The sequence below is a fragment of the Aethalodelphis obliquidens genome, unplaced genomic scaffold (genome assembly GCF_003676395.1).
Source record: "Aethalodelphis obliquidens isolate GAN/ISIS:26980383/991018 unplaced genomic scaffold, ASM367639v1 scaffold20, whole genome shotgun sequence".
Lineage (NCBI taxonomy): Eukaryota > Metazoa > Chordata > Mammalia > Artiodactyla > Delphinidae > Aethalodelphis > Aethalodelphis obliquidens.
Window position 1 is genome coordinate 26,174,936 of NW_020837964.1, and position 16,402 is coordinate 26,191,337.

A 16,402-nucleotide genomic window follows, 5' to 3' on the forward strand; every position below is an offset into this window, starting at 1 on the left:
CGGTACGCGGGCCTCCCACTGTTGTGGCCTCTCCCGTTGCAGAGCACAGGCTCCGGACGCGCAGGCTCAGAGGCCATGGCTCACGGGCCCAGCCACTCCGCGGCATGTGGGATCTTCCCGGACCGGGGCACAAACCCGTGTCCCCTGCATCGGCAGGCGGACTCAACCACTGCACCACCAGGGAAGCCCTAGAAACAATTCTTGATTTTAATTTAATCAATTACATTCAGGTTTGGAATTCATATTTGATTTAGATTAGGTCCTGTGCTGAATTTGCCATTTAAAAATCATTAATAGACATATATATATAGATATATGATTTGTCTATTTTTATATGCTTTAGGAATGAAAGGATTCAGTGATCTTGATCATTTCTTGAAGCAATAATATAGAGTTGGGAGAGCAAAGGCATTTGAATTCTGAGTCTTTTCTTAAAAGACAAGAATAAACAAAATAAGATATTTTTGAAAAACACATTGTCTGGCTTTTTCTCACTTTTCAATTCTCTATTTGCTTACCAAAGGGCTTAAAGCATTTTTTGGAGTGGTAGGATTAAACAAAAGGCAAGCACGTTTCTCCACAAACTTCCCCATGTTCTCTCACCTCAACTTTTAATTAAAATATTGTCAGCTGGGGATAAGGGGAGCAAAATACAAAAGCAATTATGTACAGAAAACAACAAAAAAAAAAGCATATTTCACCACAGCATAAGCTATCAGCACTCTCTTAGCTATCTGACCATCTGAATTTAAAATCACATGCTGAGCTCCAGTGAGACACCAGCATCCAAGTCTGTGGAGAGGGGGAGTCAACATCAAAGCAGGGAAATGGAGCAGATGCCCTTGTGAATGAACCCAAGGCCAGAGCTAAGGACAGGGTGCCAGTCTGTCTATGATTTAGTAAATCCACACAGGCCTGAGCCTCATCATGAGGGGCACCAATGGCTAGTCGCAGTCCCTTGCAAGGGACACGCAACAGACATGAGTACCTAGGAAACTAGAAGCCCTGGTTTTCTACAAATGAGGAGGAAGAGAAATCAACTGTGATCAGTGAGTCCATTGATCGTAATTCCCACCATGTTGTTTGGATGCCATGACTCAAGCAAAAGTTTAAAAGATAATGAAGAGTTCACATGGAGCAAGAGTCAGGCTTGCACCTCCGTCGCCTCCTCTCACTGACACCCCCTGAGGCTCTCCAGAGAACAGTAAGGCTCTCCAGAGCACTTTGAAAATCACTGATTTGGGACATAACTGTCGCCAGGGCTTAACTCTCTCTCCAACATGCCTGAGGGATTTAACTTTCTGTCAGTCCTGCCCCTACTCTGCAAATGGGTGGCCAGATTTCCACTGGCTGAAGATTTCCACCTACTTCCGATCAACGAAACTAAAGGTATCTACTTCAGTTGGCTTTGATTCCCTAGTTGGGTTGACTTTGTAATGTTACATCAGAAAAACATAGGTGTTTTGTTTTGTTTTTTTCTTTTTTTGGCTGTGCCAAGCGGCTTGCAGGATCTCAGCTCCCCGACCTGGGTGCCGGCAGTGAACGTGCCAAGTCCTAACCACTGGACCTCCAGGGAACTCCCGGAAAACATAGGTTCTTAAAGGCTGTTACAAAAAGGAATGTTAATGCGTATTTTTAAACATCTACTATGTGAGAAGTGCTTTAAACAAATGGCTCATTTCATAATCTGGATGAGATGCATATTATCTCCATCATTCACATGAGAAAACTGACCTGGGTCATGCTGCTTAACTTCCCCGAGCCTCAAACAGTGAATGAAGAATGAAACCTGGATTTGAAATCATACACACACACGCACACACATACACACACACACTTTTACCTCCCCTGCAAATGACAACTCACCAGAGCCCTAGGGAACAAGGGTATCTCTCTTCAGATCTTTTTAAGCAGGCCAACTCATCTACTACAGTTCATCTCAAAGAGAGCTGATGAATTTGAGCTGACGATTGGATATAAACTTTGGTTTAAAGAGGACTTGACTCCTGTATCGGGGTTCTTCGTGGCAAGCAAAACTGACTCTTGTAAGTGTAATCATAAAATTCATGCATCCATCTCCACTGTTGACTATGTCTGTGTCTTTGGCAACTTACTCAACTCCTTGGACACTCAGCTTTCTCTTCTATAAAATGGGAATCACAGAGATTCCCAGATAGAGTGGGTGTGAGCTCAGAACTTGATAACCGATATAAAACACCAAAACAGTGTCCAATAATTGTGAGTTCCTTTCCCTGTCCCCATTGTCAGTGGACAAAGGAAGTCTGACCCTGAAGAAAGAGGAGGGAGTTAGCAATGATGTGAGACTGCTTTAGAAAGCCGGTACTTTTAGCAGAAGCAGAAAGCATCTCTACGGAGAAGCTGCAGGTCAAGGGCCACATCCACAGACAGCTCCAAATGTAGAGTAACAAGCATCTCCAGTACTTCCAACATTTTTATTCCATCATGTTAAAGGGTAAGTGACACCAGCAGACGCAGAAGCCATATTATTGGCAATTTTCACAAAATGCCCTGAGCAGGCACAAGAGCAGATTCCAAGGTGAGGTGATGCAAAGTGATGCCAAAGCAAGTACAGCCCAATTCTCTGAGCTGCAGTCTGGATTCTGAGCCCATCGCTATGTAAATGGACATGGCTGAGGGAGGAAGGGGAGGACAAGGCATTGCAGAATAATTCAAACAAGGTCTGGATGCAACCAGAAAAGTCTGGAAAATGTTGTTAGAAATAAAGGAGAGACATCTGAAATATTGGTGCTGGAGAACTTCCAGAGGTAGGTTGGCCCATAAGGATTTTATGATTCTAGGCAATTGTATATTCTAGACGATGAACAGCTATAGGGATAACTAGAGAATCTGTGGAAGGAGTCTTGAAGGATAACTTAATACAACCTGCTCAGAGTTGAGGAAGATGGTGGAAGAGTAAGACGCGGAGATCACCTTCCTCCCCACAGATACATCAGAAATACATCTACATGTGGAACAGCTCCTACAGAACACCCACTGAACGCTGGCAGAAGACCTCAGACCTCCCAAAAGGCAAGAAATTCCCCACGTAGCTGGGTAGGGCAAAAGAAAAAGAAAAAACAGACAAAAGGATAGGGACGGGACCTGCACCAGTGGGAGGGAGCTGTGAAGGAGGAAAGGTTTCCACACACTAGGAAGCCCCTTCGCAGGTGGAGACTGCGGGTGGCGGAGTGGGGAAGCCTCGGAGCCATGGAGGAGAGCGCAGCAACAGGGGTGCAGAGGGCAAAGCGGAGAGATTCCCGCACAGAGGATCGGTGCCAACCGGCACTCACCAGCCCGAGAGGCTTGTCTGCTCACCCGCTGGGCGGGCGGGGGCTGGGAGCTGAGGCTTGGGCTTGGGCTTCGGTCGGATCCCAGGGAGAGGACTGGGGTTGGCAGCGTGAACACAGCCTGAAGGGGTTAGTGCACCACGGTTAGCCGGGAGGGAGTCCGGGAAAAAGTCTGGACCTGCCGAAAAGGCAAGAGACTTTTTTTTTTTTTTTAACATCTTTATTGGAGTATAATTGCTTTACAATGGTGTGTTAGTTTCTGCTTTATAACAAAGTGAATCAGTTATACATATACATATGTTCCCATATGTCTTCCCTCTTGCGTCTCCCTCCCTCCCACCCTCCCTATCCCACCCCTCTAGGTGGTCACAAAGTACCGAGTTGATCTCCCTGTGCTATGCGGCTGCTTCCCACTAGCTATCTATTTTATGTTTGGTAGTGTATATATATCCATGCTACTCTCTCACTCTGTCACAGCTTACCCTTCCCCCTCCCCATATCCTCAAGTCCATTCTCTAGTATGTCTGTGTCTTTATTGCTGTCTTACCCCTAGGTTCTTCGTGACATTTTTTTCCCTTAGATTCCATATATATGTGTTAGCATATGGTATTTGTCTTTCTCTTTCTGACTTACTTCACTCTGTATGACAGACTCTAGGTCCATCCACCTCACTACAAATAACTCAGTTTCGTTTCTTTTTACGGCTGGGTAATATTCAAAGCAATCTTGAGAACGAAAAATGGAGCTGAAGGAATCAGGCTCCCTGACTTCAGACTATACTACAAAGCTACAGTAATCAAGACAGTATGGTACTGGCACAAAAACAGAAATAGAGATCAATGGAACAGGACAGAAAACCCAGAGATAAACCCAAGCACATATGGTCACCTTATCTTTGATAAAGGAGGCAAGAATATACAGTGGAGAAAAGACAGCCTCTTCAATAAGTGGTGCTGGGAAAAATGGACAGGTACCTATAAAAGTATGAAATTAGAACACTCCCTAACACCATACACAAAAATAAACTCAAAATGGATTAAAGACCTAAATGTAAGGCCAGACACTATCAAACTCTTAGAGAAAAACATAGGCAGAACGCTCTATGACATAAATCACAGCAAGATCCTTTTTGACCCGCCTCCTAGAGAAATGGAAATAAAAACAAAAATAAACAAATGGGACCTAATGAAACTTAAAAGCTTTTGCACAGCAAAGGAAACCATAAACAAGACCAAAAGACAACCCTCAGAATGGGAGAAAATATTTGCAAATGAAGCAACTGACAAAGGATTAATCTCCAAAATTTACAAGCAGCTCATGAAGCTCAATAACAAAAAAACAAACAACCCAATCCAAAAATGGGCAGATGACCTAAACAGACATTTCTCCAAAGAAGATATACAGATTGCCAACAAACACATGAAGGAATTCTCAGGATCATTGATCGTTAGGGAAATGTAGATCAGGGCTACGATGAGATGTCATCTCACGCCATAATCAGAATGGCCATCATCAAAAAATCTAGAAACAATAAATGATGGAAAGGGTGTGGAGGAGGGGGAACACTCTTACACTGTTGGTGGGAATGTGGATTGATGCAGCCACTGTGGAGAACAGTGTGGAGGTTCCTTAAAAAACTCATTTTTGGGGGGCGGTCTCTATACTGTTTTACATGGTGGCTGCACCATTTTGCATTCCCACCAACAGTGCACAGGGTTCTAATTTCTCCATATCCTCACCAACACTTGTTATTTATGGTCTTTTTATGGTGGTCATCCTGACAGGTGTGAGGTGATGCCTCGTTGTGGTTTTGATTTGCATTTCCCTGATTGGTAATGTTGGGTATCTTTTTCACATATTTATTGGTATATAGTCACTCACTCTTCCCATCTGCACCTGTGATTGACAAAAATGTTTTTTTTTAACACAATTTGATACACAACTTGATATTTGAAAGGAAAGTGACAAAATGAGATCCCTTCTCTTTATCATTTACATTATGCCATAGGGGTACTAATTTGATCTAAGACATTTTGATTTATGCCTATTGATGGAGTGTGCCCAGTGATGGAAACAGTCACCGTTATTCCTAGGAGATACATCTAAGATATGTGCATGTACTGATATATATAGACACGCATACAGATGTGTGTGTATAGACATATATAGACACATACACATATATGTATGTGTATTAGACCAAGTAACTCCCTTGCTCAAAAGCAACCAAATATTTCCCATCATATTAAGATCCAAAACCTTTACCAAGGACTGCAAAAGGGCCCTTGATCATCTCTCCTGCTGTGTTTTCTATAGCTTTCTTTCAAACTGCCCCTTCTTCCTTGCTTCCTTTGTTACTTGTGCACACTAAGAATATACCTGTCTTGGGTGCTTTCCTTTATGTTCCTTTGATGTGAAATGTTGTTCTCCCCTGTGTTGCATGGTTCAGTCCCAGCCTTCATTCATGTCTCTCCTTCAGATGTGTTATCCCACATCCTACTGAAAATAACACCGTTGGTTACTCTTCCTCCTCACTCCGCCTTATATTCCTTCATCTCCCTTATCACCAGCTGAAAATACATCATATATTGGTTTTCTCTGTTTATTGTCCATCTCCTCTATCAGAATGCGAGTTATACAACGCAGAGACTTTACCAGGCATTATTCTAGGCACTGAATACAGTAAACAAAGTAGAGAGTCAATAGGTATTTTGAACAAAAGAGACACAGCAGCATTACAGATTGAAAAAGTTTGCATGCACATCCTCATGTCTTTCTCTGACCCCCAATCTCAGGTTACTTCAGTACAGGCTCTCAGAAAACCATATTCCTTTCTTTCAAATAACTTGGTCTATATGTACTTATGAATTTATTAGTAGATGAATGCCTGTCTCCCCACTAGAGCCGTAAGCTCCATGAGAACAGAGATCACATCTCTTTTTTATTTATATTTGTTTCCCAGCTCCTTACAGTGTGTGTCACATACAACAAATATTTGCTGATTGAACGAACGTGTGTAGTGATCAATAGCTGACCCAGTTATGGCCAACAGCTGAACATTTGCCCTCCACTATTTAACAAGGCAAAAAGCTTCCTCATGAAACAATTCCTGTTACTTAAAACAGTCATTTATGGGGCTTCCCTGGTGGCGCAGTGGTTGAGAGTCCGCCTGCCGATGCAGGGGATGCGGGTTCGTGCCCCGGTCCGGGAAGATCCCACATGCTGCGGAGCGGCTAGGCCCGTGAGCCATGGCCGCTGAGCCTGCGCGTCCGGAGCTTGTGCTCCGCAACGGGAGAGGCCACAACAGTGAGAGGCCCACATACCAAAAAAAAGACAAAAACAGTCATTTATTTCTGCCATATACCTTCATTTGGAATTCAGGTGGCTTGGAAGCATGATATGGAAAAGAGTAGGGACTGGTATTTAGACAGACCTGGATTTGAAACCTGATTCCCTTACCTAATAATCTCATCTAATAATTTATATATAATCCTCAGAGTTATCAAATATAAAATTGAAATACCTACACCTATTTTTTAACACTATGAAATCAAAATAAATTAGTGTTTGTATAAGCTGAATATAAACTATGGTCTCTGTGGTCCAGCGTCTGGGCCATCTAGCCATAAAACTAAACTCGGGAATTACAAAGGGAATCCATTCTTTACATGCATCTCCTAAATAATATATTTAAAGGGATCAAATTCCTAATTTACAGTCACCTCTCAAAATTCCCACCACCAATCTTCTATTCGCGGGGATTTTGTGCCCACTCCAGCCCCTCTTCATGGCACTTTCCCAAACTCACCAGTCCCTGTAATTCTCCTCTTTCTCCTTTTCTTTCATCTCTTTATTATTCCACTTTACTTAGGCTTTTTATTATGCTCTCCCATTTTCTCTCTCAAGTCTTCTTTCTCCCTCTCTCAGTCTATTTCTCACATTTAGCAATGGCGATCCAACTGCCAAAACCAAAATAAAACAAGCAAAAAGCTCATTCCGTTTGCAGGAATGGGAGGGGAAGTAACACAAAAAATATATAATAAATCTTATCCCTCAAGCTAAGAAGCAGGGAAAGGTAACAGATTACTCAGCTAATAAACACTGGAGCTAAGGTTAAAACTCCGGTTTGATTCCGAGGGCACAATGGACCTTACAGGGAGATTCTGAAACCCCAAATCTGCCTAAAAATCAGGGTTAATTTGAGACCACATGCCAATCGATGAAGCAGGAGGGAGGAAGTTTAAGCTGCTTAGTTCTTTTTTGCCCCTTTTTGCAGGGATCTAAGTAAAGGCGGCATTCATGAGCAGCATGCACATACATATTTATATTTACTCCTTTCAACTGGTGGCCTCCAGAAAGAGAGCTCGGTGACAGGGTTTGATTTAGCTGCAATCAGCTTGTTGCCATGTTAGCTCTGTTTAAAAAGGGCAAGCTACATCTATCTGCTCCAGCGCGTTGCGTGGTGGGCCAATTTGGTGAGGTTTATCATCTGTCTCTAATAGCAGTAGGCCCCAGAAATGGCACAGAGCAATTTTCTGCTTTCATTTCCGCTGCACTTGAGAAAAATCTGGGGGCAGTTTTTTAGTCTGAGGCAATATTTCTTAATGTTTTTATCTCTTAGAATTGCTACTTAATTCTCTCCTTGACTCACTTTCAAAGTTTAAAGCCGAGTCGACCACTCGGTAACTCAGTTACAACCACGTGGAATAAAAGTGGGGTCAGGCGGCTGAGCAAGGCGCACAGGGTAAAGGAACTGGGAAAGAGAGTCAGCTCAATCACAGGGCAACTTCTGGCTGAAAAACACAACCACCCTCTCCATCCTTTTACCTGGTGCAGATTTGTCCACAGAATCATTTCCTTGACTAGTATAGGTTCAGGGCCTCTGTTAGCAGAGGTTATTGAGAGGATGTGACGGCAAGTGGACCCGCAAGCTGGACCTGGGCTCCTCACCCCTCCCTTGCCCTTGGAATGTGTCCTCCACGTGCCTTCCACGTGCTGGAAGCTGCCCTAGGACACAGCTTGAGATAGTAATGTATTGTTGAGACCAGCTGGACTGTATACATGACTGAGCCCCGTTAAGGCCTCTTTATAAAGTTTAAGATTCTGTCGGGCAGGTACAGAGATCTACTTACCTTGCACCGCCCAGAACAAGCCTAGTATGTAAGCTCCCTTGCTTATTAAACCTGCCACCAATCGAAAGTGGTTTGCCTCTTTCTTCCATCTCTCCCTGCCCTCCAAGTATGGGGGCCAGTTTCAGATTACAGCCGGGAAGCTCCTAAGTCTGCAAACTAGTAATTGGCAAGCTGGCCAGAAAACTGAAGAAACGGGCTTTGGGACAAAGGCATATGTGGGGGAAATCCCAAGTTAACTATTGGCCCAGTATGGCCAATAAAAAAGCCAGATGGCTCAGCTCATCATGAGAGTGGGCCACTGAGAGTTCAACAAGGTACTGTCCCCCATCCATGTGGCTGTGCCCATCACTGTCACCATCTTAGACAGCGTGGCCTTGGTCCTAGGAGTGTACCATGCTGTGCTGGGCTTAGCAAATGATTTTTTCAGCAAACCCCTGGCTGCTGAGTCACAGACCAATTTGTCTTCATGTGAGAAGTACAAGAACGGACCTTTCGAGTTCTTCCCCAAGGTTACCTGCACAGCCCCCTTTTATGTCATGGGATTGTACCTTGAGAAGTGCTCCTGTTCTCCTTCCTTAACTCAATAAAATGAACACGTTACACTGATGATACAATGTTAAAACATGAACACTTGCCTCTACTGTAGGACACTGCAGGCTTTTCTGGAACAACTGTGAGGGAGAGGATGGGCAGTGAACCCACAGAAAATTCAAGGCCCAAGCACCGCAGTGAAGTTTTGGGGAATCGTTTGGTCAGATTAAGACATGTGTTGTCCCAGAACCTGTGACTGATAAGATGAAAGCCTACCCAATCCCTAGGAACATGAAAGATATACAAGTCTTTGTAGGGATTTTGAGGTCTTGGAGGACTTTTATTCCCCACCTGGCACAGTGCCTCCATCCCTTATACTACCTGGTAAAGAAAGAGCACATAACGGCCTGGAGATCAGAGCAGCAAGCCACCTTGAGAGGCAAAAATACTAGTAAAGCAGATTAAAGTTGTGGACATCTCTGAGTTAGATGTGTCTGTGACTCTGGAAGGTATGCACTGGGCACTATGGCAGAGAAAATAAAAAGGAGAGAGTGCCCCTAGGGTTTTGGTCCCAGCTCTGGAAGGGGGCAGGAACCTGATACACCCCCATAGAACAACAGCTCCTACAGGGTACACAGCACTCCTCCAGGGAGAGCCTCTCATGAAGGAGCAGCATGTCACGGTAAGAACTCCCTTCCTATCCATCGACCCACCTCTGCCATGGCTCAAAACCCCACTGTGATTAAGTGACGTGCTATCTGCAGCAGAGGAGCACCCTGTCCACCAGCCTACTGCCTCTAAAAATGCTGGTGCTGTTAGGCGTGTAGAATACATCATCCTCCAGATGTTTCCACTTCTGCTCCTATGACAGCCCCTGCAGCCTGCAAAGAGAAGATGGGGGGAATTCCTATTGATGCCTGGTATATAGATGGATCTAGCCGAGGCCTCTGTCCACATGGACTTCAGTCACTATTCGGCCCAATAATGACACCATCTAGATGGAAAGAGCAGCAAAGAGCAGCAGCCAATGTGCTGAGCTCATAGTGGTTTGGCTGATGACCACATACAAGCCCTGGCTGTCAATCCTTTGCACTGACAGTTGGGCTGTTCTAAAGGATGAACCCTGTGGCTTGGACAGTGGGAGGTTGGGGGTTGGATGGTCATGAATAAGCCCTTATGGGTTAGGATTCATGGAAAGACATTTGGGCTCACCTGCAAGAGCCTGAGGTAGTCCTCACTGTCTTCCACATCCCAGCTCATAAGGCACTGACACCTCCTGGAAATCAGGAAGCTGATGCCTTAGCCCAGATATAAGCCCTAGCAACTGACCCTTCAGTACATACAGCAGAAGAAGTGCATAGAAAGGAGGCCACCACAGTGCCTCGATGGAATGATGTATTACCAAGGATGCCAGCTTGCCCTTGAATACAGTGACTTGATTAATGCAGTAACAGCATGTTCTGTGCATTCTCAATAATTGCCAAAGGAATCTGGGGCCATCCACTGGAGTTCCCAACAGGTGAGGGATGGGCAAATTGATTATATTGGCCCCCTCCCTGCAAGTGAGTGTTCTAAATATGCCTTGGTTTATGTGGTCACTGCCTCTGGCCTAACCCAACCTTTCCCCATGCAAACCAGGCTGCCACCATTAGGGAATGAGGGAAACTGAGTACCATGTATGGACACCCTCATTGAATAGACAGTGATTGGGGTCACATTTCAAAGGTCCAAGACTGGGCAAAGAACACAATATTGAATGTAGGTTCCATCGCCCCTCTAACCCACAAGCAGCAAGCTTGGTAGAAAGGAAAAATGGAATATTAAAACCACATTAAATTACTAACAGGCAAAACCACCTTGGCCGGGTGAGCTAAAGTACTGTCCCAGGCTTTAATACATTTGAATGACCAACCAGTAGGGCCTAGTGCCCCATAGGCCAGACTGGGGACCCCTACCAAGGCGCCCAATATCATAAAATTACAGAAATCACAGGAAACAGCCATTGCCCCAACTTTCACCATGGATCAATGAGCTATGCTGCTGAGAACACCAAGCCCTTTGACATCTGGGAAAGGAGTTACCTACTGGAATTTGCCATGGGACATCCCACAAAACCAATGAGTTACTTCACACCCAGTGGGATCCCATTGTCCTGCTCCAAGATAAGCCTGCTGAAATACACTCTACCTGGAATGGAATGTATGCCATTTAAAGAGGAGAGAAAGTAAAGGACCTGGCCTGGAATACCCTGCCCCCACTCCACCTCTTCATACCTGACAGTGCTGCCTCCCCCCTCCCTCCCAGGCCGGCCAACATGTATGGTTTGCACAACCAGGTCAGGTTCCTAAAGCTGCAGCCACATTAACGTCTAAGGATTAGGCCACAAGTGTGATTCTTACAGAAGGGAAGACCTCCCCATACAAGTTCCTACTAAATAATGTCTTTTTTGACCTTAGACTTCTGCTTTTCCTATGGTGTCCGGTCACAGGATGGACCTTTCCTTTCTACGGTGGGCCTGCAAAGAATGCCCAGCAAAGAAATCAATCCAGTTGTTGGGTATGTGGGCAGCCTCCCCTCTCTAGCTCATCAGGATTGCCATGGTAGGGATCACCGCTCCAGGAAGGGGACTGGAAAGCCCTAAAGCAGTATGTTAAGGAAGAACAAGCTACAACTAGGACGCTTAATTCAACTGATTCAAAAACCTGGCCTGTGGCACACATCATCAGTAACATGGGGCATGGTATTCTTTTTCTGCCAATCAAACTACAACAGGCAGTCCATCAGACTACTGACCAGAAAGGTCCCAGAAATACCACTATTAGAGCTATGGGTGGCTATGCTCCGATTTGGAATGGATGTATGGGTTTACCACAGGATATGGACATTTGAACACCCAGGCAGCCCTATGTTAGAAACAGAGAAATGACTCTAAAGAGAACCAACTCAGTTGTACCAAGAATATGAGATGGGTATCACTGGAGCTGTGTAGTCATTCCGTCATATTAAAGTATAATGACTGACAGTGACTGGTCACACCTCCCAGGTATACCAGGTAACCCTGAATGGGACTCAATGTCACGCAGCACACATCTTTGGCCGTGGCTTCCACCTGGGTGGTTGGGCTGCTGCACCCAGGGTTTTCCCCGGGCACAGGAGAAAATCTACCCACAGCAAAAACTGCCAACTTCCCTCTCCTCAAGGCCAGAGGGGCACATTTTGTTTTTCACTGGTATGATCATTTGGCTTCCCTCTTTATTCCCTCCATTGACCTGGAGGATGTTATAGCACACACAGAAGCCCTTACTAAATTCACTCAGGAAGCGTTCAACGATAGCCAACAAAGCCTGTCCTTACTGAACACTGAAATGTCTCTAACGAGAAATGCTGTCCTCCAAAAGAGGATGGCCTTAGACATTATTACTGCCTCACAAAGGGGCACCTATGCAATTATCCAAACAGAATATTGTGTGCTCATACCTGATGAGTCTGCTAATGTATATACCACCTTTATTAAGTCACATAAAAACACAAATAAATGCCCTGAGTGACCTAACGCCCAGCCTAGGGGACTTAATAAATCAGTGACTTGGATTATGGGGCTCTTGATTAAAAAAAAAATCGTCACTGACTTTGGGAATCCTTGTCTTCATCAGTGTTTTCTCTTACATGTGCCTATATTGTTGCTGCATCTGCCTCCAATGCAGCCAGACAGCTGCCAAACAAGCCACCTCCACGCTAACGAAACCTCTTGCTGGTCAGGGCACACTGCAGACGAGGGGGACACATGAGATTATAAGAGCCCATAATGAGGGGTAAAGTGTTGGAGGGGGTCATTGAGAGGACGTGACTGCCAGCTGACCCACAAGCTGGACCCAGGCAATCAGAGGCTCTTACCCCCTCCCCTGTCCTTGGATTGAGAACTCTGCTTGCCTTCCCCACACTGGAAGCTGCCCAAGGACACAGCCTTGAGATAGTAAGGTGGGATTGAGACCCCCTGTATGGTATATGTAACGGATCCCCATTAAGGCCTCTATGTAAACTTTAACATTTTAGCAGGCAGGTGCAAAGATCTGCTTGTCTGCAGCTGCCTAAGACAAGCCGTATGTAGGTTCCCTTTCTTAATAGACCTGCCACCTACCAACCTGGAGTGGCCTGCCTCTTTCTTTGGTCTCTCCCTGCTCTTCGTCTAGGGACACCCAAATAACTCCCAAGGTTGCAAACTAACAGCCTCTGATTTTGTCTTTGTCAAAACTGTTAACATCTTTTTAAAGTTAGAAGCTTATATACTAAAAGAATAGCAACGAATCTGTTCAAAGTCTCAACAGTTAGAGAAAACACCTAATGCCTTTTCGGCTTTGCAGTCCCACATTCAGACGCATTCTTATTGACAAAGTGGTACACGCTATTTAACTTGCTACCATCAAGTGATACAACATAACCATCTTTCAAAGCCAGTTAATTTTCTTTCTACTGCCTATTTTTTAATAGTTTCACAAATCTGGTAGTTGATTTAGCGAACCATCTGTGGTTGTTCATGTATTTTGTTTACAAATCACTCACTCAGACATGATACTCCAGTCAATAGCTTAATATTGAGATACGACTGAACGACAGAGAAGTTTTGTCCATGTTCTCATGATGGTGGAGATCTAATGTTTATCCTTTGCAAGGCAGCCAAAACTGACTTGGAACCCCACTTGAAGTTCCAAACCGAATCAACCATTCCCTTATCATTCAGCCCTCATGCAAACCCGGATGTCCTGACCTGACTTCACAGAACCATGTGGCTGCCGCCTTCCTAAAGGCTGTCAGTGAAGGGGTTCCAGGCACAATATGGAGATATGTGCCTTGGTAACAAAGGGCTGCTGAATAAGTTCTCTTAGGAAGAAAGTCCATTTTCTCAATTGACCCTTCTCTCTAACACGGCAAATGCTGGGGTGATATGTTAAGGAGACAAGCAGAGACATTTAACATGAGGATAAAGAGGGGGAGTGGGGGTAAAAAAAAAATGAAGGTAAGGGAGAGAAGGGTAGCTAGCTAGTTCCACATCTCTCTCTTCTCAAAATAGATCTGAGGTCCTTTTAATAGACTCCTAAGGTTCCATGATTGCAACAGCTCTTAGAAACCACTGAATTCAAACTCTTCTTGGCATTGATAAGAAAACTGTGGACTAACAAGAAATTACAGGCATACCTTGTTTTATCGTGCTTTGCAGAGATTATGTTTTTTACAAATTGAAGGTTTGTGGCAACCCTGCTTCTAGCAATTCTATTGGCGCCATTTTTCCAACATCATTTGCTCACTTCATGTCTCTGTGTCACATTTTGGTAATTCTCACAATACTTCAAACTTTCATTATTATCGTATTTGTTACAGTGATCTGTGATCAGTGATCTTTGATGTCGCTATTACAAAAAGATATCACTGTTCACTGAAGGCTCAGATGATGGTTAGCATTTTTTAACCATAAAGTATTTTTTAACTAAGGTATGTACATTGTGCTTTTTAAGATATAATGCTATTGCACACTTCGTGGACTACAGTATAGTGTAAACACAGCTTTTATATGCACTGGGAAACCAAAAAATTCGTGGGACTCATTTTACTGTGATGTTTGCTTTATTGCAGTGGTCTGGAACCAAACCCACAGTCTCTCCGAGGTCTGCCTGTACATGAATTTTAGACCCAGTTTCCTGTCGTGCTCTTTTCACTCTGTCTTGCTATCTTTGATCAAAAATTTAAACTAACATTTATAGAGAGCTTATTAACACTGAGCAAAAACACTGCATACATTATTCTATTTAATACTAAACATCTGTTTTAGGCAGCCACCAGCACCATCTGAGGAAGGCCATGTACCGTCCCTAAAGTCTCCCAGAACTGGCTGGTGAGGGAGCTGGATCTGAATGCAATCACACTGTTTCTCAAATACTTCCTCACACACGGTGATTTAAGCTCAACCTTCTCTTGACTGTGCTGAGAGCAGAACCACAGATATGCCTACTCCAACATGAGAAATAATATTGTGCTTTTCTGGGAGATATATTTTAAAAACAAGCCCAAAGAGAGCTTTCCAGAAGCTAAAAGAAAAGGTATTTTGGGACTTCCCTGGTGGCGCAGTGGTTAAGAATCCGCCTGCCAACGCAGGGGACACTGGTTCAAGCCCTGGTCCGGGAAGATCCCACATGCCACGGAGCAACTAAGCCCGTGCACCACAACTACCGAGCCTGCACTCTAGAGCCCGTGAGCCACAACTACTGAGCCTGTGTGCCACAACTACTGAAGCCCGCATGCCTAGAGCCCGTGCTCTGCAACAAGAGAAGCCACCGCAATGAGAAGCCCACGCACCGCAACGAAGAGTAGCCCCCACTCACTCCAACTAGAGAAAGCTCGCGTGCAGCAAGGAAGACCCAACCAGCCAAAAATAAAAATAAATAAATAAAATTTTTTTTAAAAAAGAAAGAAAAGAAAAGGTATTTTCAGCAAAATAGAAAATCTCCTGTGTATAGGATAAGTAGTTTGGTGTATAAACACAAAATTTTGGCAGCATAAACACGGCTCATTATGTATTCACAAGTTAATTTATTTCACTCAACGACAGACAGGAATTTAAAAAAACAGAAAAGAAATCACTGATAGGAATTTATCAAGAAAAATATGGATCTATTCCATTTTGACTGGAAACGATCTATTTATAGCACATAAATGTGTCACCTCTTCTCGGTTGTTTTATATTCCCATCTAGGAACTCTGAAAAAAGAGGGCAGAAAATAGTGATTGCAAATAGTCTGATTATCTTGACAAATGCAATGCAGCCTCTTAGGCATGACACTCCTGCAAGCCTCTTCAGCAAGCCCATGAAATCTGGAACATTGCTTGGTTCCACTACCTACAGGGAAATACAATTTGCATCAGGAGTTACCACCGGCTGATGCAGCTGACAAATGTTATCTAATCAAGTCTGTAAGCATCTCAGACAGGTGTGTCTCTCCTCCAAGCTAGGAAACACCCTGAATAATTCATTATCTAATATGTTACTCTAAGCTAACATACCTGAGGGTGAAAAAATCTCACATGTGGCACTCCTTATGTGGAAAAAGCAAGGGCTTTAGAATTCTTAAATTCTCATAGGAAACATCACAAAACCCTTTTTTTTATGTTAAAAAAAAAAGGGGGCTTCCCTGATGGCGCAGTGGTTGACAGTCCGCCTGCCGATGCAGGGGACACGGGTTCGTGCCCCGGTCCGGGAGGATCCCACATGCCGCAGAGTGGCTGGGCCCGTGAGCCATGGCCGCTGAGCCTGCGCGTCTAGAGCCTGTGCTCTGCAACGGGAGAGGCCACAACAGTGAGAGGCCCGCGTACCGCAAAAAAAAATAATAATAAAATAAAATGGTATCAGGAAAATGCGAGCCTTGCTACTCCATTACCGAC